The following is a 23,291-nucleotide window of genomic DNA, read 5'->3' as shown; positions in this document are numbered from 1 at the left end:
TGTGTGTTAGTATTCCTCAGCCTGTCCTTTAGCACCGTGTGAGGCCAAGCCAATCATGCAGAACAATGCCGGGTTCAGGGAAGCCTTGTCATCTCTTTAAAAGAAAACCCTCTGGATGTGTTGTCTCCGTTCGGAAGAATCATAAAAAATGCTGATGTCAAAACACTCTGCTGGTCCACCAAACGAGATGCATGCTGACTGTTGACAGTTTTAGTTAAATGCCATGTCTCCAATGGTTGTGTCACAGCCCAGGAGCGACATAGCTCTGTCTGTTAAACTTCAGTCTGGTTGGTATCAGTACTTTTCATCTGTTATTCTTTTCACTGTTTAACAACTTCTAAGACATACAAAAGGACTGAATTTTCACAGCTGAATAACTTCAGTTTGTGTGGCAGGTGTTGTTTAATAATGGTACATTATAGTCATAAATCAGGATTTCCTGTTTTTCTCAAGTCTTGGACATTTAGGAAAATATCTAAAGCAGTCTACTCTGCAGAAATGCAGTAGGTGATTTGTAGACTTGGATGTGATTATTATTATTATTTTTTTTAATCACTTGTTGTAGAAAGGTGAAAAGCATGCAGTCCTTTGTCTTTCTGTTAGCAAAATATCCCATAAACCACTGAACAGATTTTATTTAAACTTTCTTGTTGAGAAATGAAGGAGTTATAGTTGTTTTGGTCAAATCTTTAAAATATGTACAATGTTGCAAACTCTTACACAATCTGTTAGCACTCAGAGTAATTGTGAATGACTCTCAGCTAGTAACACACCAAATTTTAGCTCAATATCTGTAAAACTGACTGCGGTATAGCCATTTTAGTGTTGCTAAGATTGACTGGCTAGCTCTCAGAAAGTAACTATTAGATGTTATCTACAACTTGGAGTCAACCCAATTTAAGATGGTCAACAAAGCTAATCAACCTTGAGAAACACAACTATGTCTGTAACTTAGTCCGTTTTACAGAAAATAAACTCAAATTTGACATATTAGTAGCTGTGAGTAATCTCTAATACAGATTTCCAGCATGACCAGATTATGTGAAATTTCACAATAGTACACAATATCTCACATAACTTTATTTTGACCAAACAATCACAACTGCCATTTCTCAACATAAGGTGATCTTAGTTGAAAACATGGATAAGTAAGACAGCAAGCAGAATGCTAGGCCTTAAATGTTTTGTTTGTTTTTGGTAAGGAGGAGAAGAAGGAGTGAGTGGTGTGGGTGTGACAGACATGGTGTCCAAATTACAAAAGAAACTGTAAGCGTTTTGCTTTACACCTTATATTTTGTTCATCTGCCATTCCTTTAATTGTTGTTTGGTTATGTTTTTGCATTAAGGCCTGTCTGGTTAGGTTTGGGCATTAGGAACTACTTGGTTAGGTTCAGGCAGTAAGACCTACCTGGATAGGTTCATGTATTAAGAGCTACATGGTTAGGTTTAGGCCAGTGGTGTCCAATCCTGGTCCTGGAGGGCCACTATCCTGCATGTTTTAGATGTTTCTCTGCTTTGACACACTTGATTTGAATGAATGAGTTGTTAACAGGTTTCTGCAGAGGTACCTGATTTGGTTTAGATATTAGCAACTACCTGTTTATGATATGTATTAAGGAACTATATAATTCGATTTAGACATTTTGAACTATTAGGATAGGTTTAGACATTTCAAGCTAACTGGTTAGGTTTAGACATGAACTACATGTTGAGGTTAGGTATTAAGAATCTGTGTATCATTCGTTCTTTCCATTTTCAACTGACTATCAAAGATCAAATAATGGAAAACAGACTAGTTATTATATTTTTTATTATAACACCAAAAACTAAAAAGTGCATGAATTTTCATGTTTCACTTTTATTTCACCGACCCCTTTGGCCCCTCCCATAGGTGGTGGGCCCATGGGAAGGGGGACCTATGTCACCGCTTTGGGCTGTGCCCGGCCGGGCTCCATGGGCGAAAGCCCGACCACCAGGTGCTTGCCAACTTGCCACACCTCCAGGCTTGGCTCCAGAGTGGGGCCTCAGTGACCCGTGTCTGGGCAGGGGAAAACCAGATCCAAAATTTTTATTTATCATAAAGGGTCTTTGGGCTGCACTTTGTCTGATCCCTCACCATCTGATCCTCGGCTACAGAAGCTGGCTCTTGGGACGTGGAATGTCCCCTCTCTGGTAGGGAAGGAGCCTGAGCTGGTGCGTGAGGTTGAGAGGTTCGGGCTAGAAATAGTCGGGCTCACCTCAAAGTAGGTTCTGGCTCTGGAACCAGTCTCCTTGAGAGGGGTTGGACACTCTTCCACTCTGGAGTTGTCCCTGGTGAGAGGCGCCGAGCAGTAGTGGGCATACTTGTTGCCCCCCATCTTGGTGCCTGTACGTTGGGGTTTACCCCGGTGAATGAGAGGGTAGCCTCCCTCCGCCTACGTGTGGGGGGACGGGTCCTGACTGTTGTTTGCGCTTATGCGCCCAACAGCAGTTCAGAATACCCACCCTTTTTGGAGTCCTTGGAAGGGTTACTGGAGGGTGCCCCTCCTGGGGACTCCCTTGTTCTACTGGGGGACTTCAACGCTCACGTGGGCCATGACAGTGAGACCTGAAGGGGTGTGGTTGGGAGGAATGGCCCCCCTGATCTGAACCCGAGCGGTGTTCTGTTGTTGGACTTCTGTGCTCGTCATGGATTGTCCATAACGAACACCATGTTCAAACATAAGGGTGTCCATATGTGCTCTTGGCACCAGGACACCCTAGGTTGCAGTTCAATGATCGACTTTGTTGTCATTTCATCTGATCTGCGGCTGCATGTCTTGGACACTTGGGTGAAGAGAGGGGCGGAGCTGTCAACTGACCACTACCTGGTGGTGAGTTGGCTCTGATGGTGGGGGAGGATGCTGGTCAGACCTGGCAGGCCCAAACGTATTGTGAGGGTTGTGAGGAGAACTTTGAACATGTTCTGGGGGAGGTGGGGGACATTGAGCCCAAGTGGGCCATTTTCCGTGCCTCCATTGTTCAGCCGGCTTATTGGAGCTGTGGCCGCAAGGTAGTTTGTGCCTGTCGTGGCGGCAACCCTCGAACTCGCTGGTGGACACCGGCGGTGGGGTGGATGAGATTCGCCAGGACTACCTTAAGGCTCTGGATGTTGTAGGGTTGTGTTGGCTAACGCGACTCTGCAATATTGCGTGGACAACGGGGGCAGTTCCCCTGGATTGGCAGACCGGGGTGTTAGTCCCCTTATTCAAAAAGGGGGACCGGAGAGTGTGTTCCAACTACAGAGGGATCACACTCTAAAGCTTCCCTGGTAAGGTCTATTCGGGGGTTCTGGAGAGAAGTCCATCGGACCTCGGATTAAGAAACAGCAGTGTGGTTTTCGTCCTGGTCGTGGAACACTGGACCAGCTCTATACTCTTAGCAGGGTCCTTGAGGGTGCATGGCAGTTCGCCCAACCAGTCTACATGTGTTTTGTGGACTTGGAGAAGGCGTTCGACCGTGTCCCTCGGGGAATCCTGTGGGGGGTACTCCGGGAGTATGGGGTACCGGGCCCTTTGATACGGGCTGTTAGGTCGCTATATGACCGGTGTCAGAGCTTGGTTCGCATTGTCGGCAGTAAGTCGGATTCGTTTCCAGTGAGAGTTTGACTCCGTCAAGGTTGCCCTTTGTCACTGATTCTGTTCATAACGTTTATGGACAGAATTTCCAGGCGCAGCCAAGGTGTTCAGGGGATCCGTTTTAGTGACCTTAGGATTGCGTCTCTTCTTTTTTGCAGATGATGTGGTCCTATTGGCTTCATCAGGCCGTGATCTACAGCTTTCGCTGGAGCGGTTCGCAGCCGAGTGCGAAGTGGCTGGGATGGGGATCAGTGTCTCCAAATCTGAGGCCATGGTCTTGAGCCGGAAAAGGGTAGAGTGCCTTCTCCGGGAAGATGTCCTGCCCCAAGTGGAGGAATTTAAGTATCTCGGGGTCTTGTTCACTAACGAGGGAAAAATAGAGAGAGAGATCGACAGGCTGATCTTTGCAGCATCTGCAGTGAATCAGGCACTGTACCAATCTGTCGTGGTGAAGAGAGAGCTGAGTCAAAAGGCGAAGCTCTCGATTTACCGGTTGATCTATGTTCCTACCCTCATCTATGGTCACAAGCTTTGGGTAGTGACTTAAAGAATAAGATCGTGGATACAAGCGGCTGTAATGAGTTTTCTCTGCAGGGTGTCTGGGCTCTCCCTTAGAGATATGGTGAGAAGCTCGGTCATCCGGGAGGGACTCAGAGTAGAGCCACTGCTTCTCCATGTCGAGAGGAGCCAGTTGAGGTGGCTCGGGCATTTGTTTAGGATGCCTCCTGGACGCCTCCCTGGTGAGGTGTTCTGGGCACATTCCGCCAGGAGGAGGCCCAGAGGAAGACCCAGGACACGCTGGAGGTAGGTAGGTAGGTACATTTATTTATAAAGCACTTTTCAGCACGAGGCAACTCAAAGTGCTTTACAACACAAGTACAGAATTACAGACAAAGTTACAGAAACAAAATTACAGAACAAAATTACATAACAAAATTGGAGGGACTATATTTCTCGGTTGGCCTGGGAACGCCTTGGGATTCCCCCGGAGGAGCTGACCCAAGTGGCTGGGGAGAGGGAAGTCTATGTCTCCCTCTTTAGGCTGCTCCCGCGACCCGACCCCGGATAAGCGGAAGAAGATGGATAGATGGATGGATGGCCCTTTTACACGGGCTCTAATTCAGACGTCCCGCTCTACTCCACTCTACTCTGCTTGGCTCTATAAAGAATGCATCGTGTCTACACCGGCCAGTTTGGTCGGTAGCAGAGGAACGCCTCGTTGTGTTGCGAGGGGCGGGGCTACGGGGCAGGGGGGGGCTTGGTGAGCTACGATCACTTGGCACAAGTTGTGTAAACAACGGAAGCGCTATGGACAACGTTGGCCCTGTGTTGTTGCTGTTTTATAAACTGATGGGAATTCTCCTGCGACTTCAGGAAGAGAGGCGCAGTGGAAGAAATGCTCTGGATGCCGCTATTGTTGCGCGGAGTAGGACAGCTGTTATCCACCGCAGATTTCAGGCTTTACAGCGCCTTCAGCTGGGGGACAGACGGCATAAACGTTGCAGGGTAAGCTAACACTGTTGTTTATATTCCTACCGTTCGCTCTTTATGCTTGCATCTGGTCACACCCACGACCAATGAGTGAACAGGAGCTAAGCTTGCAGGGCCAAAAAAGCAGGGCCGGCCTCGAAAAAATGCCGGTGGAAACGCCCGCAAAGCAAGCGCAATACAGTGGAGCCGGGCCCGTGTAAAAGGGGCATAAGTCTCTATGGCTGATGGGTCTGACTGGATTATCTGGTCCTGGTTGATGGATATTGAACAAACATAAATATGTAGACGCCTCATTACATCCTGTAGTGCATCCGCCGTCGCCGCCATGTTGGACAGATCTCTCCTCTCTCTAAGAGCCGACAGGAGTAATTTACAAGACCGACAGGACCATATTTCATATCACGTGGAATTACCTTTCACAAGTAAGACTGAACAATATTTTGGTTATTTGACCATTTATTATAAAATGTCATCGTAGCTAGTGTTATTTGGCAAACAACGAAATGCTAACAGGAGGAACTGGTGCTCCTCTCTCATTAGCTCTGTCTGGGTTTTTTTCTTCACATTTTGAAGGTTTCCCAGTAACACAGATTTAAGGAGGCAATGGGAGGTTGCATCAAGAAGGGAGGGTTTTGTTGCTATAGAGTCGTCTCAGCTCTGCAGTGAACATTTCAAACCAGAGGACTTTAACAGGACCGGCTTAGAGATGATGTGACCCCATCTGTCTTCGACTTCCCAGCTCATCCCCAAAGAGGAGGTGTTTTTTTACTGTACACGTTAACTTCTGAAATCTCCTGTCCTTGTACAGATGTTTGCTTCCCTTACCACGACCAAACATGTTTATTACATTGACTGAGACAGTACACGCCAATTGCCATTAGCAAATTTGACGGTGCACAATAATGAGTGAACAAATGGAACATCTCCCTAAGCAGCCCGGCAATGGCACACTTCCTACCGGCCACCACAGCCACAAAGAGCCACCTGTGTTTTCACGCAGTCTGTTTAAGTTCATAGGTTTATAAGTTTTGCTGGAAGAGTTGTAAAGACAGCTGTATTTTCCAACAGCCTCAGTCAGCTGCTTCTCAGCGGAGCAGTAGAATCAATATGACTCAATTAAAGCTCACCGCCTTTTCCACATAAACACACCCACAACTTCTGACCAATCACACAATACTTGGTGCAAACCCCTGTGTGAAAAAGTTCGGCCGGGGCCTTGTGTCAAGAAGTGGCAGGCAAAGCTGTTACAAGAACAAAAATTACGCAACTTCGTCACGCAACCAAATGAACGAGTTCCAACTTTGTGACTTCTTATGGAGTATGCAAAGGCCTTAGGCATTAACAAACTACCTTGTTAGGTTTGAAAATTATGAACTACCTTTATTAGGTTTAGGCATTAGGAACTATCTGGTCAGGGTTAGGTACTCAAGGAGGATTTTCAAATTTTCTGTGATCCAGCTGTTTTCTAATTGTAGATAGTTGGGAAGAGAATAGCAGGATTGTCATCTAGTGTGAAGCAGGTCTAAGCATAGTGTTTATTATCTGTAGCTTGCACTAACTTTTTACCAGCACTAATGAGAAAGAACAATTATATTGCATTCCGTTTAAAACTGATTACCCAGTTGTTGTTTGTTTTATTGATCAAGACATATAAAGTTCTTGCTAATTAACATATCTTGTTAAAAAATACAACAAAATAAAGATTTATTCTCTATAATTTTTTTCAGGCTTCAGTTAAGGTAAAGGTGTTTCTCTTCTCTTCTGAGCTGTAAAGTGGATTAAAGTGAGCTTATTCCGGTTAATTCTTCACTATGTCACTGATAAGAGTGATATTGCTGATCCTAACAATGTCTTTTTTTGCATCATCTAACAGCTGTTCTGCTCATGTCTAACCATCCTGACCCAGAAGCTTGAAGCCTTTAATGGTTCTGTACATTAGCAGCACAAAGACCAGCTGAAAACTCAGCTGAGGAGTTCTTGCAACATTTAAAGCCAAAATGTTGTATTTTTTTTATTCTTAGAGGCAAACAGGATTTTAATAAATGAAGGTGGGAGAAGAGATCTCTCACACAAAGATAGAAACGCTCGTCCCCTCATCTTAACATCCTCCTAATTTGTGACAGATCTTTTTAATGACTATTTCCACCTGCTGGTTTGATAAAGGAGGCAAAAAAGAGATAACTGTGCAGACTTGAGAGGAAACGCACACGCATGCACGTGCACACACGCACACAGAAAAGTCACACTTGTGCTGGGCGGTTGATAAAGTGCAAGTCTCCTGCTCTTAATGGGCCACTTTCAGAGAGACGCTGAGACAAAAGCAGCTGTGCACATGCTCACAACTCTGTAAGCACTCAAGGTAAGACTCCTGCTTCACACCAAACCAACTCTTCTAGTACAGAATGTGTTTGTAAAATATCCTGCAACCTTTTTTATGCATTTCTCTCTGATGCAGGTGCACAGTTTGAGCAGATCAAAAGTGGTATATAAAGGCAGTAATGTTTGGATTTGTGTTGTATAAAAGTTTAAGATTAAAATAAACAATGTGCTGATTGTGACCTGTACGTGCCATTCATTCGCATTCCTCCAGCTGTGCTCTGAATGTGCAGTCACTCGTCCATGAACGCTGTCAAAAGCACACCATAATACAGAAATAATGCAGGAGTAAAGCCTGCACTCTCCGCTGCTGCAAGCCATTTATCAACAGCTGTAAATCAGTTCTAAAGAAGAAAGAACGGAAGCATTCTTGAATGCTGTGTTGCCTTTCTCATGCTACCTTTGAGCTCTTACTAATCCCTAAAAAAAGTTTAAAAGTTTTCTGAACTTTCCCGTGTGCACGTTACTGTTGACGCCCTGTCAGAATACAAGCTCCTACAGGACAGAGGTGTGTTTGTGTGCATGCAGACGAGCCTGAGAGGGAAGCTTTTGTTGGGAAGTATGTGGTGAGTTTCAAGCACCGTGACTGCTAGTTTTTTTTGTCTCATTGTTCCCATAACGCTCATCACATAACGGCTCGGCATTGTTTGTCTGACAGGACACGACTCAGCAGGTTCATATATGTGTAAGTGGAATTTTTATGATGCTCTTTAGTAAAAAGAAGCATCAGAAAAAAAACAACTCTAATTAGAAGGAAAAAATGGCAATTTCTGAAGAAAGTAATGCTGAGTGCTGAGTGACTGCTAAAATTTGTTGAAAAGCTAAAACAGAATTATTAAAGTTACAACAAAAGCTAAAATAGGCAAAATAAATAAATAAATAAATTTGCAAAGCAGTAACTAAGAGATAAAATCAGCAAAATAGTACTTAAGTGCTAAAATTGGCAAACCAGTAGCTAAAATCTCAAATGAGCAAACAGTAACTAGAAGCTAAAATTAGCAATGAGTGAGTATTTGGGCAGCACGCTGCAGGGTGATATAATGCTTGTACTGTACATTAATTATGGATAATTGTGTATAATCATATTAAATAGGGGTAGGAATTATTTAGCATTTGCTTCTATTGAGCATTTACTACTCCTCATCCAGAAAAAGATAAATACTATTTTGTGTTTTCTGATTTTTTTTTTTGGCTTTGATAAACATGGTAAATACGATGTTAACATAATGTCCTTATTATATTTCATGTCAGTTTATTTTGTTTCTTCTTTTCTTCCTTTTTGATTTCATATGTTCAAACTAGAAGAATAAAAGAAAATTAGCAAATTGTAAAACAGTAGCCAAAAGCAAAAATTATTAGAACAGTTGTCAAAGCCTAGACATATTTAAATGGTAGCCAAAAGATAAAAATAGTAAATCAGTAGATATAAGCTAAGAATGAAGAAAGTGTGCTAAAGTAGATCTCAAAAAGCACCATTTATTTCAATGAGGAAAAAAATCTACATTGTAGTTCAGTATTTTAAAAATATAAAAACTACAAAATCCAGACGTCATAGCTATAATATTCTGAGTGAGCTGAAGTATTTGATAGATGAATAATTAAAATAGCAACAAAAGTATGCTAATTTAGTTATAGTCCAAAAACAGTTTAGTGTTTTGCTTCAATTAGGTTAAAAGTTGAAAATGATCTTAAAGTGGTTAGACCAGGGGTCTGCAAACTTTATGCTTAGAAAGACCATTGTGCATTGTGAAACTGTATTTTTTTTCCTTTTTTAAATGTTAAAATAAAAAAACTAATTCTGCAGAAGGAATTGATATTTTTATCTTTTAACTTATGCAGAAATGACTGAGTCCGTCACTAAAAAGCAAAACAAGTTTTAGATAAATGAAGCATTAAATCAAAGTTTAAAGTCTTAAAAACCAAAATCACATAGTTTATTTACTTAAATAGCTATTTTTTTACATTCTTAAAAAGTAGCTGCATGTTTCTACAAAGCCATATTTCAGTGTCCTAAAATCTATAAAACCCAACAGATGTGCAAAACTCCTGTTTCTGTATGTATGACAATATGCCTTTAAATATATTGAAAAATGTGATCTTTCTGGTGGATTTAGAGAACGTACTTTATGTTAGAAAGTTGCATAAACAAAATACAAAACAGACCAAAACAGAGCTCAACTATAAAACTGATCACTGAATTTTAAACTTTCTAATCTGATTGAGCTCATTCTGGTACTGAAATGGTGGAAAGCTGCACATAGAGCTTCTATTGCTGACTGCTGCTGAAGGCAAAAAGATGCTTATGTTTTTGCCCCGTGTGTGTGTGTGTACATGTGTTCCTTTGTCTGTACCATAGGCAAAATATCTCAGGAACCACTGGATGGTTTTTGTTGAAACTGTCAGAAAATGTTATTTGGATGTAGATCTACAACTGATTAACTTTTGGAAGTCAACTTTATTTAAGATGGCTGACACAGCTAAACAACCTTAGCGAGCACAAATATGCTTATACCAGTCAACATTGAGCTAAAATTGTGGTATGTTAGTAGCTTAGACTGATCCCCAACACATAAGCTAAGTGTTTTGTGATATAATGAGATTGCACACAACATTTTCTTTGAAGTTTGGAAAAAAAGGCTACATTTATGTAATTTCTTAAGTTAAAATGATCTTATGAAGGCTGCGAGTAATATGCATTCCTTCAAGGAAATTTAGCCCTTTAATATTAGTTTAATTGTGGTGCAGAAATTTCATGCAGACATTGCAAACTGTTTGCACAGGTAAGCAGGTAAAAGTATTGCCTTTTTGCCTTTTTATGTAAATTTAGAAAGAAAGAAGACTCCAGTCTGAAGAGCCACGTGGCCCCGGAGCCACAGTTTTGCACTTCTCTGGGTTAGACCATGCAGATAATACCTGTCAAACTTCCCTGACAGTTTGACAAAAAGGTCTTTTGATGTGTTTCAACAGCTTTTACTACTTTTGCGGCATTGACCAGCACATTTGCATCACCATCGCACTCCTGCTTTCAGACAGATGTTTTTTGTTCAACACAGCTGAACATAAAGGCACATTTGACCTGTTGCCATCCTTTTTTCCAGCCAATTTGTTTATTTCTGTGCAGATCAAGAGAATTCACAAACACTCTATTGATATGTGAGCTGTGGATGCACAAATAAAAACAAACCAGTTTCCTGGGTCATTTACATGACTTTCCCTTTTAGCTCGCACAACACTGCTCTGTTGTCGTGAAACAGTAATTAAATTATAATGTTTTTCTAACATAAAACTCTATACCTGTTTGTTGTGTGTGTTTGCATAGTGTTATTTGCAAGTGACTGGAGACCGTTCTTGTGCTGAACAGCAGCCTACTGGAAAGATTTGCATTTTCTTTGACAATCAGTGAAATCTAAAGCGACAGTAGGCTATTATGTGTCTGTAATAGGTGGCTTTTTGTTTAACTCTGTTTATGCTGTCTTTACAACAAATAAAACAGACTTCTACCTACTAGAAATATATATATATATAAAGGTGGCAGTGCAGAAGCACTAAAGCAGGCTTATTACTATTTCCTATTTAAATGTTTTGTGAAAAAGTTCCCAATGCAAAAAATAGGATTGGTGAGAAAGTGAGAACAGTTTCTACAGTGTTAGCAAATTATCTTAAGAACCACTAGATGGATTTTAATGACACTCTCAGAAAGTAATTATTAGGTAATTCAAGATGGCCAGCAACAACCAATTGACACGAAGAAACACAGAAATATCTATAACTCATTCAGTTTTCTGATAATTTCTTACATGTTGTGGCTTTATCAGTGACTGAAATGTAACATAGTTGAAGGATAAACCACCCAGATAAATTTCTGCATGTGGTATTTAGGAACTTCATCAGCCCTTTTACTTAGAAAAACACAAACCCCTGCAGACTGGAAACAATGAAGATGTCTCTTTAAATGATTACAATACGTCAGCCTACTGTAATGCCAAAGTATTTTATTTTATGGAATGAAACAAAGCAATAGGGCACACTAAAAAAATACAATTATACAGTATTTGTTCAGTTTCATTCAATAGTAAATGTCTGTGTTCTGGAGGAAAATTTAAAGTCTAGTATTCTTTAAAGATAGGCATATCACCCAACACCATTTAGGTTGAGGTTTTAAGATCATCTCTTATTGAGAAATAACTGAGTTATAGCCATTTAGGCAAACCTTAAAAATAATTGTTATGCAGAATCTTTTGCATTATTGTAGGTTCTTCATCATGTGTTAGAATATGTGTAAATAACTCTCAGCTACTACCACATCAAAATTTAGCTCAATATCTGTAAAATCTACTATGTTGTGGCTATTTTTGTGTTTTGTAAAACTAGTTTGCTGTGGTGACTATCTTGAATTGTGTTAAAGTTAAAGTTATTCAGTTGTAAATGTCCATCCAGTGATTACTTTCTGAAAGGTTTATCAAAATCTGGTCATTGGTACATAAGATATTTTACTAACACACAAAGAAACCGACACATTCACCTTTATGGTGGTGGGCAATAATAAATATTTAGTGTTTTAAGGAGCCTTAGTTTCAGGAGGACAGGAGGAACAATAAACTATAGGCTGTTTCCTTTTTGTAACCAAGGAACACTTTGTTCTCTGATGTCTTAACCAGCTGGCGTCAGTGCCACAGAGCAATTTAAAAGTAAAGCAATCATTTTTTTACTCATCAGTATTTATTAAACCTGATTTGTTCATGTGACATGATTATAGAATATTGTGATCTAAAAGTTCAGTTATGTAGTAAAAGTGTGATGTTCATTGGAGTTTAAAATTTTATCCAGTCATATTCTGTTAAAGACAAAACTGATAATCCAGTTTTCTTCACCAGCTTTATTCTGACTCAGGAAAAACAAATTAAAGATATTGAGTTGTTTAAAACACCATATGTAAGTGTTTTAAAACTTTTTTTTTTCATTATCAGTGAAACACAAACTTAATGTATTTTTAAATAATTTTATAAATTATGATGCAGAAAAAGAGTAGGATTTTGTGGATAGCAGGGTCAGAAAACATCCAGTTTTTTAACACTTTTCTCCTTTCTTTCTCTGACAGTGGCTGTTTGGTAAAAGTTTACACATATTAATCTTCATTCACTGTAACAATGAAAAGCTGTTATCCTACCAAAAAAAAGATTTATTACAAAATCCTTTGTACAGAGCCTTTCACATTTATTTGCACCCTTTTGTTAAAGAAAATAAATCCCACAAACATCACTAAAGTAACTTAAAACAAACTATGAAATCTCAAGATTATCAAACCCTTCTGGAGTGAAATGTGCTGACCAGTGTGAGAAAAGTTAGTCTGAGTCACAGAGACAGTCACTGCAACCAATCACTTGATTACAGTAACTATAGAAAAGTTAAGCAACAAAATATTTAGTTAATGGTACCATACTGTTTGTCAAGGCCAGTTTTGTTGGTTTAATTAAAAAAAAAATTAAACCAAAATTAAAAATCAGTGAATCAGACCTACAATTTTGTGTAGTAGTAGCTGAGAGTGTTCCCAACTTGTAGTCTGAGAGCTGACTGATAACACAAGATCTGTGTAAAAGTCATTACCTATTTAAATTAACCATGCTTGTATGTTAGCAAAATATCTCCTGAACTAAGGAACAGATTTTTAATGAAACTTTCAAAAAGCAATCATTGGGTCGATTACTTTTTGACTAAGAACTGTTTAACCAAAATTTTATCTGGTTGTAGCTGAGAGTCATTCATAACACATAGTTTAAGAGCTAACAGGATTTTGCAGTACAGAGTGAGATCATGCATAGTCAAAGGTCAAGGTCACAAATTAGCCTGTGCTCTAACTCTGCAACTGTATAACAGGAATGTTAAACTGTACAGTAGAACACCTCCTAAGTCAAGGGTGATCCCCATTGATTTTAAGGTCATGGAGTCAAAGGTCAACATCAAAGTTGACTTAGTGCTCTTACTATGCAAGAATTAAATGTAGGAATGTCTAACTGCACAGCTGGACACCTCATGGGTCTGTTGTTTTCAAGGTTCATGGGGTTAAGGGTCAAGGTCACAGGCAAGCCCTTTGTTAAAAAGCATGTGATCCTTTTGTTAATCTCTGCCAAGGAAGTTATGTTTTCTGTTGTGTCCGTTGGTTTGTTTTTCTGTCTGTTAGCACAATCAGGTAAAAACTAATGAACAGATTTGGATAAAATTTTTAGGAAATGTTGGGGTTGTCTCAAAAAACAATGGACTAAATTTTGGTGATCCACATTATGATCCCGATTGCACTATTTTTAAATCATGCTTTCGCAGAGGTTTGCACTCTCTGAGTGCTTCTAGTTTAAAACTCTAAGAGGTGGCGGGTGAAAAGCAGTCTCTCAAGTGATGGAAGGCCTTTATTTATATTCTGCTTTTATCTCTCTTCCTGTTTTGTGAATTGTTTCTGCTGCTGAATGGATTTCTCTGTAAAAGCATAAATCCAAAAACACAGTGGGAACACTGTGGCAGCGCTTCATTTGAAGTGTGTCACTTAACATCACTAAAAAATACAGGACAAGTCTAGCTGAAGTGTGTTAGAAAAACAGACCAACTTTAAATTATTTTCCTAATTTTCTTTTCTTTATCGCCAGAACTGTACACAAAAAAACATTTATTTCAGAACAGTGTTGAGAAATATCGCTGGACCCTGTGGAACAGAACATCAGCCAGCCACTACTGGTGTGGGGGTCATAAATGAAAATAACAGAGGTGTAATTATTGCCGCGCATCATACGCAGCCTCTCTGTTTTGCCCTTAAGAGTTATGGGAGCTCTCCTAATGTGTTTTTCTGTTTTCCAGCATGACCAAATGTGCAGTATGTGTGGTGTGTGTGAGGTCAGTGGGCTTGTGGTGGGTGAAGCCCGGCAGCCTGTCATTAGCCTGGTCAGCTCGCCACTTCAGACATGATCACTAACATATTGGAGCTGGTTAGAAACTGCAACGCTGAGTTGTTGGCATCGTAAAGCGCTCCCCCCAACCTTATAAACACACACAAACTCAGACACACACAACGAAGACCTCCTGCCGTTTGTCAATGCTGAGTCCAACGGGCCCTCATCAGAATCACCTGTTGTGCTCCTTCTCCTCAAAGAGGTTTCCATAGTAACCTTCTAAAGCCTTGGCCCCTTGGTCTCTGCAAATATAGACTGCCCCCCTCCCCCCACCACTAACAAAACGACCCTTGCAAACACACACATAAAGCACATGTGTGTGTTCTGGAGGAGCAGCAGTAAATGGAGTAAGGATATAAAGTGTGCCAGGCTAATGGGGGAGGGGGGGCACATTGTGAGAGTCGGGCCTTCTTTGTCTGAGGTTCGCCTGAATGAACAAGGGGGTGGAAAAGAAGTGTTGGGGGGGGTTGCTTTGTGAAGAAAGAGGAGGGAAAAAAAGTGGCCTTCATACGCATCCTTTCTTCCCTTTCTCTTGTTCTATCTCTTTATTGGAAGTGTGTTTTGTCTTCTCTCCCCCCACCCCTCCTCTCTGATAAATGCCACAGTAGCCTTTTGCTTGCTTCCACAATAGACGACCTGTTTCAGAGAACCCGGGGGGACGGGGAGGGGGCATGAAAAAAAAATGACTGCTTTTTAACCTGTGCTTCTGAAAGGCTGCAGAATAAAGAGGCTGTGACTAAAGCCAGATCGCACGCCCCCCTCCCCCCCACACTTTTAGTTGTCTCTTTGTGAAGAGTGCAGTTGTGTCATTGGCCTATTTATACATCTTATTTTGAAAAGCTTTAGAGACAGAGACACAGAGAAAGACATATGAAGTGTCCTGGACGGGGCTGGAAGAAAATGCACATCATATTTTTGTTTGACATGTAAATCTGAGCATTGTTCATGTTTATCTACACCCCCCACCCCCACCCCAACTCACAGAAAGGTAATCATTGGCTTTTCATCTATAACTTCTTAACATTTGGAGTCAAGATGATACAGATAATAACTATAACTCAGTCAGTTTTACAGTTATTGAGCTAACATTTGGTGTGGTAGTACCTGTGGTAGTCCAACTCCTTCAATTTCAAATCTGTAGCTGACCGAAGGAGCAGCAAACTGAAATGAGTTTTTGCCACATTTTGTACGAACACTGGGTGCAGTTAATAAAATGAAATCATCAGTGTGCAGAGAGTAATTGCATGTGGACTTCTTAACAATATAGGACAGGAGATAAGAGGTAAGTAAGCCCAAGATCACCTTGTAAATATGATTATGCAATTACTGAATCTGTGCATAGATAAAGCACTCTATCCAACGCAGTCATACAGAGCACAGTGGTGGGTAAGGGCTCCAAGATTGGTTATGAAACGAAAGGCCTCATGATTTGCAGAGTCCAACATATATGCAATTAGTGGGAAGATGTGTGCATATAGACTATATCTCCATAGTCTAGGATGGACAAAAATATGGCAGCAACAAGGTGTTTTCTAACCTCCAAAAGTAGACATGATCTGATTGTAAAGTAAAAACTCAACTTTAAGTTTAACCTTTTCACCAGCTTTTGGATATGGGGAGCAAAGGCCAAAACATCATTAATAATAAAACTTAATTATTTATACTGTGAGACTACTTCAGTCTCAAAGACTTAAAAAGTCGTGTTGGGTGGCAACAACTGTGGTTTAGACTTAGCCTTAGAAAACAACATTTGTTTTGATTTCTCACCATTCAATACAAGTTTTAATTCACACTAGTTTGACTGAGCCACAAAAAAGGCTGCTTATAGCTTTTCTACAATAGTATGTACTGTGTTGGCAGCACATTATGACACTGTCACCAGAACATAAATTACATTTAGCATGTGGCACATTTCTATCTAAATAGTTTATGTAAATTATGAAAAGTAGAGGACCCAGGGTTAAGCTTTGTGGAACACTGTTACCTGAAGACAAGTGGAAGAAAAACCTTCTGCCTGCACACATTGAGACCTGTTGGAGAAGTAGTTCTTAAACCAATCAGTTGCTTGCTGAGACAATCCAATTTCAAAAAGCCCTTTCAGCATGATTTCATGCTTGACTGTATCAAAGGCTTTTGATAAATCAGTAAAAAGGCACAATGTTGCTTTTTGTCTAAAAATCCAATAAAAGTGTTTACTATTTTTAAAATTGCTGTAAAAATACTACGCATTGCTCTAAAACCAGACTGTAAATTAGTTTAAATGCTATTGGAGATAAGGAAGTCTTTCAGTTGTTCACTGATCAAGGACTCCATAACCTTCACCAATACAGACAACTTGGAGATGGGCCTATAGTTATTAAAATCAGTGAGGTCCCCACCTTTGAAGAATGGAAGTACCAAGTCAGATTCACAAACCAAAGGGATTCGACCTGACCCGAGGAAAAGATTAAAAATATATGTCAAAGGAGATGAAATAAAATCAAAAGCTAATTTTTAGAAAAAAGAGACCAAGTGATCTGGACTGGCTGATTTTCTAGAGTCTAAACCTTTGATTGCATAGTGTCCCTCTGAAACTGTTAAGAGATTAAAATAAAATGGTTGTGCCACAGTCCAGTGATTGTCAGAACAGACAGAGGAAAATGTATTCTTTGAAACATTGAGAGATTCAAAAATAGATCTTGAAGCGATAAAATGACTATTATAGCAATCAAACATCCTAGTCCTATCAGAAATAACTTGAGAGTCCTTCATAATGTAAACTGTAAGTAACTTGTATCTCCATTTAAAGACTTTTTTTTTCTTCCAGAACTTTTGGGGGTTATTTAGGTTTTATGGTGTTTCAGACAAGAAATGCTAAGCTTTTGAATTCCTTATAGCAACTGTTGTAGCGTTACAGAGTTTCCTGAGCCAATCAGAGTTAGATTAGTTTGCCCCGCTTTGGCCCATACCATATGATGTTCCTGAAGCATACTTAAAAGTTAAGGTATAAACCAAGCATAGTTTTGACCTCTTACAGGCAATTTTTTATGTGATTCTTATCCCGGAAATTTGGAATAAGGTCTGGTAGGTGTACTAACTAACTGAAACAGGTTTAAAAAATCACAGCGAGCTTTAAATTAATCAGAAATTGATTACCCAAAATGATAAGATAATTTGCATTCAGTCCAACAATGAGCTGTATCTGAGATGGTAGAACGTCATTGGTAGCTGATAGAGTTCTGTAGCAGCCAACTACAGTAATGTGATAAGTGTCGAAGATGTGTAAATCCACCGGTAGAAATTCAAACTGTTTTATCACCGATTTAGATGGAATCATATTGGACTGGAACTTGGTTTTTATATTAATCACAACACTGCCACACCAATTTTGCCATAAACTAAAATTTGTATGGAGTCAACTGTGCCTGACCGTTAGCAAAATATCTCATGAACCAATGAACAGATTTTATTAAAACTTTCAGAAAGTAAATATTGGATGTACATCTATTACTGATTAACTTTTGAAGTCGCCACAAATAATCAGCATTTACCCACATAAAAATGGTAATTTAGCAAACATTGAGCTAAAACCTGCAAGATGTCAAGTAATACATGACATCTTGCAATATCATATCACATGACATTGCAAATAAAGTTGTTTTAAAGTTTTACCAAAATGTCTGTAACTCTGTCCCTTCTCAACATATGATGATTTTAGTCTAAAACTAAAACCAGAAAGTGATATGCATTACTTTAGAGAATGTTAGGCTTTTAATTTGAAATAAATAGTTAAGGATGTATAGTTAAGTCAGTGAACTGAAATTGCTCAAAAGTTAAACATTTTGTTCAGTTTTTTTTTATTATTCTTTTCTGTTTTTCAAAATTGTAAAGAGTAAAAAAGTAAAGAGATGTGAACTGTTAGAAAGCTTTCACTAAGGTCCTTGACTGGTAAGACTTGTTCACAATAATTTATTAGAACATTATTTTTTCTTTAATAAGTACTTAAACTTTGTTGCAACTATACAAAGCCACAGACTTTTCTGAACAGGTTCCTAATATTTTACAACCTATCATTCCTTGAAGAAATTATATCACCAACTGCCTTTTAATGTCAGAGATTTAGACTAAAGTCATCTTATGTTGAGAAATGATGTAGCCATTTTGGTGAAATCTTGAAAATAATTTAAAGTGCAATTGTACAAGATGCCTCAAGTTTGTGATGTAAAACTCTTTCAGCTACGATCACATCAGACTTTAGCTCAATATCTGCAAAATTGAATTGGGTTAACTCAAAGTTAATCAGTTATAGATGTACATCAAATGATTTTTTCTTGAAAGTTTCTTTCAAATCTGTCCAGTGATTCATGAGGTTTTTTGTTTGTATGTTTGTTTTTAAATTTTTTTAAATTTTTTATATTTTTGTAACAAACAGACAGAGTTGACTCCAAGTCAAAGTTTTAAACAAGGTTTTTCTGCAATCTGTTAGTGCTCAAAATATGTGTTGGGGATCAGTCTCAGCTTTACTACCACACCAAATTTTAGATGAATATTTATGAATTTTATTGAATTATGGCCAGCTTTGTGTTGAAAACCATTTTTCTATGGTAAGCATCTTTAATTGGGTTGACTACAAAAGTTAATAAGTTTTAAATGTACGTCCAGTGATTACTTTTGGCAAGTTTCAATAAAATTCTTTCAGTGGCTCATAAGATATTTTGGTAACAAACAGACACACACAAACAGAGTCAAAAACACAACTGTTCGCCTTCATCTTTCAGCAGTGGACAATAATGAGCAGATACAACCTTTAAGAAATTGTATTTTAATAAAACAGTTCTGAGCCATTCTGATCTTAAGAACTTCAGTCTTAAATAATTTGATTTAGGAAAGTCTCTGTGGTTTGGTGTCAGTTGAACACTGGTGTTCACATCTTTTGCAGATAGATGTCATATTGTTGGGCAGCAGACGGTGAAAGTGTGCTGCACGGGTGCTCATCAGTCTAGCTATCCAAATTGTATGTAAATATATCAACAGCAGCTGCAAAAAAAAAAAACCATTCATTCCAACTGAAGCACAAATACCAGCATGTTAAATACCGGTGCACTTCACTATAAGTCACACTGAGGCCAGGAGGAGGTGCAGAGCAGTGTAACTGTTCTCCTGTCTTCTATTGACCACTATACCAATGCACACCTGCACAGTCACCATGTTGGACTGTCATTAAGGAACAGTGAAAAAATGTGTCCTGATGTGGGAAATAGAGGCTTCAGTAACTGTTTGCTTTATCAAAAATGTTTACAGGTACCCAGGTCTCAAGTTGTTGTAATTTTCCTAATGTGTGGAAAAAATGTGTGAGGAAATTTTTTGGAATTGTGTGGGTATGCCAGACATTAACTACAGCCTATTTTTATGTGCACAGCTTGCAAAACTGTATTCTAGGTCGGTAACATTATTTAGTTACCCACTTCCACTGCAACATTTAAAATTGAATATACTGAAGTACTCTTAAGAAACAAGGATAGGTAGATTTGAACTGTTTTTTAAATAAATATTATTTACCATCAGCTTGGTTAGACCTGGACATTTGAGGCTGTAGTCTTGGATGTTTTCTGTCGTAGGAGAGCTTCTGAGCTGTCAAAGTACAGCTCTAGCTCTCTAGAATTATGGACATAAACTGAAAAGGGTTACAGACACCTACAACAATTCTGCAACTATTTTAAGAAAATATTTGTTACACTATTTTTGTAACTTCTTCAAATTTAAAAAAAAAAATATGTGAGCCTCTGTGACTCATGAGAGGATACTGAGAACTCCCGAGAATGTTTTAAGACATTTTGAAAACTTCCTGTGAATACCGTTAACCGGCATGCAGCCCGGGGAATTTTTGCCCAGTGAGATATCACTCAAAGTTCAAATTGACTGCAACATAAAATCCACCTATTTTGTCAAAATTTTGAGTTGTCAACTGGTCTCCAACAGTCACAGCCCAGTTATGTACTACCTTTTGTGAAAGTGTACAATATTTTAACTAAGGTTGTAAAAGTATTCAACATAAATGATAAGTAATTTCACAAACACAGCTGAACTTTAACATGTGCTTGAGTAACATTTTCCTTTGTTGGAATGGATTCATGTTTGTTGGTTTGGGGAGAAGACGGGTGGACTGGATGAGAGATGTGCTGGATCTGAGTGTATGTTCCTGTGTGTGTTTGTAGTAGGCGGGCCTCTGAGGGCCAGCCCTTGAACTCTAAGAGGAAAAGGGGAGTAAAATGCAGTCTTTGTGATGTCTCTATCAGTCAATCACAGTGCTACAGTTCCCAACACTGCTCTTTGTGTGATGAACAGAGCAGCATCCACAGAACAACAGCACCTTATCAGGGTTTGTAGTTTTCTGTGTTCACACACACAAATATTCAATGCAACTGAAAAAAATTGAGTTTACTGCATGTGCATTCTTGATGAGCTTATTCTTTGGACTGTGCACTATGGTTCAGTGCCCTTGACATCAAAAGGCCAAGAGAACAGAGGAAGAGAGGGGAAAGAAAGGAGAAGAGAGCGAGGCTTTTGTGTCTCTGGTCCTGAGAGCTCATTCTCTAATGAGACCCAGTCAGCACCGCAAGGAAGCTTTGTTCAAGAGCTCTGTGTGTGTTTGTTTCTGTGAGGTCCTGTTGCTGTGAGTGGGCGTGCGTGTGTGTGTGAGTGCTGTTGGTTTACACATCGTCCAACTTTCAGAAAGACAAAAAAAAAGAGTAAAATGGATAATAAAAATGTGTGAGTAAACCTCCATGTTTGAAGTAGGGCAGTTCAGTGAAGATGCATAATCTAGATGTTTAAAGTGACAGCTAAAACATTTGCTCTAACATCACATTATTTTGTATTTTAATATGCTCTAATATGATTTAAACTATTTTAGAGCCATTTCTGTAATCCCAATATCATGTTCAATCCTTTGTAATGGAATATTGTGATCATTTGTATTAAAAAATGACACTTCTAAATCTGATAGGAATCAGAGGCAATAGTAGGAAGAGTGGTGTGAATTTTCTCTGTAATAGAAATAATTTTATTTACAAATAATATCACCACTACTTAGAGTTATAGGGATACATGGTTCAACAGGTAGGACTCTTCATTAGTCTAGCTACAGTACTAAACAGAAACCTGGGGCTGTTTTTATTATCTTCTAATAAAGATAAATTACATACAGTTCTTGCTTCACAAAGGACTTTCTTGTATGTTAGCAGGCTATTTCTCCAGATTAAATAAAATTCTTCTATCTTGGTGGAGTACCATTTTCTTTCCAACTTTAAAGTTGCCTTTTTTAAGTTGTTTAACTTTAACAATGTTGTGACAGGAAGCAATTATTACTACAAGTGTCTGTGATGAAATGCTGTCAGAGTAGAGCTTTTAAATTTCTCATTTATTTATTTATTAAGGATGCCTTTGTATAGTCAACAAAGCACCCTTATAACTATGTATTGTGTTTAAAAAAACATTTGTATATTGTCCTCTCTATAGATCAGACATAGGTCACAGTAGTAACATCATTCAAAATTGAAACTGGTCAGAGAAAGCTGGACTTTTCATATCTGAACTGATGTTTTGATATATTTAACTTTTTTTTTACACAATCACATTTTTGTGACTTTTACAGATTTTTCTGCAAAATGTTCAACTGACAGTTGATGATGTCAGAATAACTTTTGACCTGTCTAAAGATTTTTTTTTTTGCAACCTTCTTCTCCCACTTCCACTTCCTGGAAAGTGGATTGGTCATCGTGGGCCAGTTCAATGGCCCCCAAGGTCTCCTAATCTGACCCCCTTAGACTTTTATCTTTGGGGTCATCTGAAGGTAATCGTCTATGCTGTGAAGATACGAGATGTGCAGCACCTGTAACTACGGATACTGGAAGCCTGTTCTAGCATTTCGCCTGTGGTGTTGCTATCAGTGTGTGAAGAGTGGGAGAAGAAGGTTGCATTGACAATCCAACAAAATGGGCAGCACTTTGAACACATTTTATAAGTGGTGAGAAACTTGTAAATAACTCATGAAAGAATAATGTTACGTTGAAACTAAGCACACCATTGTTTTTCTTGTGAAATTCCCAATAAGTTTGATGTGTCACATGAACCTCTTCCCATTGAAAAAACAAATGTTGGATCCAAAATGGCCGACTTCAAAATGGCCACCATGGTCATCACCCATCTTAAAAAGTTTTCCCCCTCCCATATACCAATGTGCCACAAACAGAAAGTTAATATCACCAACCATTCCCATTTTATTGAGGTGTATTAAGGTGTATCCATATAAATGGCCCACCCTGTATTTTGGCTTGAAATATTCTCTTCAAAACTGAAAGTGAAGACTTGTCATATCTTCAACATAAAGCATTTGGAAACATAAAAATTCACATGTGTGACTATAAGAATCTTCCATTGCTCACAGTTGAAGAATTTTTAAGTTTAAGCAAAAACAGCTTGTCGTTTCGTGACAGACACAGGTGTGTTGTTACCATGGTGTTCTTGATTCTTTGAACACTTATACAGTTCATACATCAAAGTGTAGGATTTTTGTTGTTGTTGTTGTTTGGATTATTGTGTGAATGCTTTTAAGCATTCACACCATTGTTTTCCTGTTTCTCTTTATTATCTATTATCTATTATTGTGTGAATGCTTTATAGCATTCACACCATTGTTTTCCTGTTTCTCTTTATTATCTATTATCTATTATTCTTTAACTATTCCGTATGTTTTTCGGCACCTATCTCCTTCCACAATTTTTCAGCTATTTCAACCGTTCATATATCAAAACATTCAGCTCATTAATGACAAGACCGCTATGACTTTTGGTATTGGTGCAATTTCGGCTGTTTCAGATATTTAGCTTTTTCTGCCATTTTTTTCTCATTGAAA

At 38.9% G+C, this 23,291-nt stretch overlaps 1 protein-coding gene across 2 annotated transcripts in view; it reads left to right on the top strand.

Moving 5' to 3' along the window:
* The window catches only part of LOC108248920 (SRY-box transcription factor 13), a 68,661-nt gene that overhangs the window by 6,338 nt on the left and 39,032 nt on the right, over nt 1-23,291 (top strand). The window contains exon 1 of one of the 2 annotated variants that reach the window (XM_037975159.1): nt 7,365-7,446. The exons of the other annotated variant lie outside the window; for it this stretch is intronic. The gene's annotated coding sequence lies outside the window, so the exon portion shown is untranslated. Of the gene's footprint in view, nt 1-7,364; nt 7,447-23,291 lie in introns of those variants that run through there. 2 annotated transcript variants of the gene reach the window in all.

The sequence above is a fragment of the Kryptolebias marmoratus genome, linkage group LG4, assembly GCF_001649575.2.
Source record: "Kryptolebias marmoratus isolate JLee-2015 linkage group LG4, ASM164957v2, whole genome shotgun sequence".
Classification (NCBI taxonomy): domain Eukaryota; kingdom Metazoa; phylum Chordata; class Actinopteri; order Cyprinodontiformes; family Rivulidae; genus Kryptolebias; species Kryptolebias marmoratus.
Note: the sequence above shows the minus strand (reverse complement) of the source record. Positions and strands in the feature narration are given on the sequence as shown.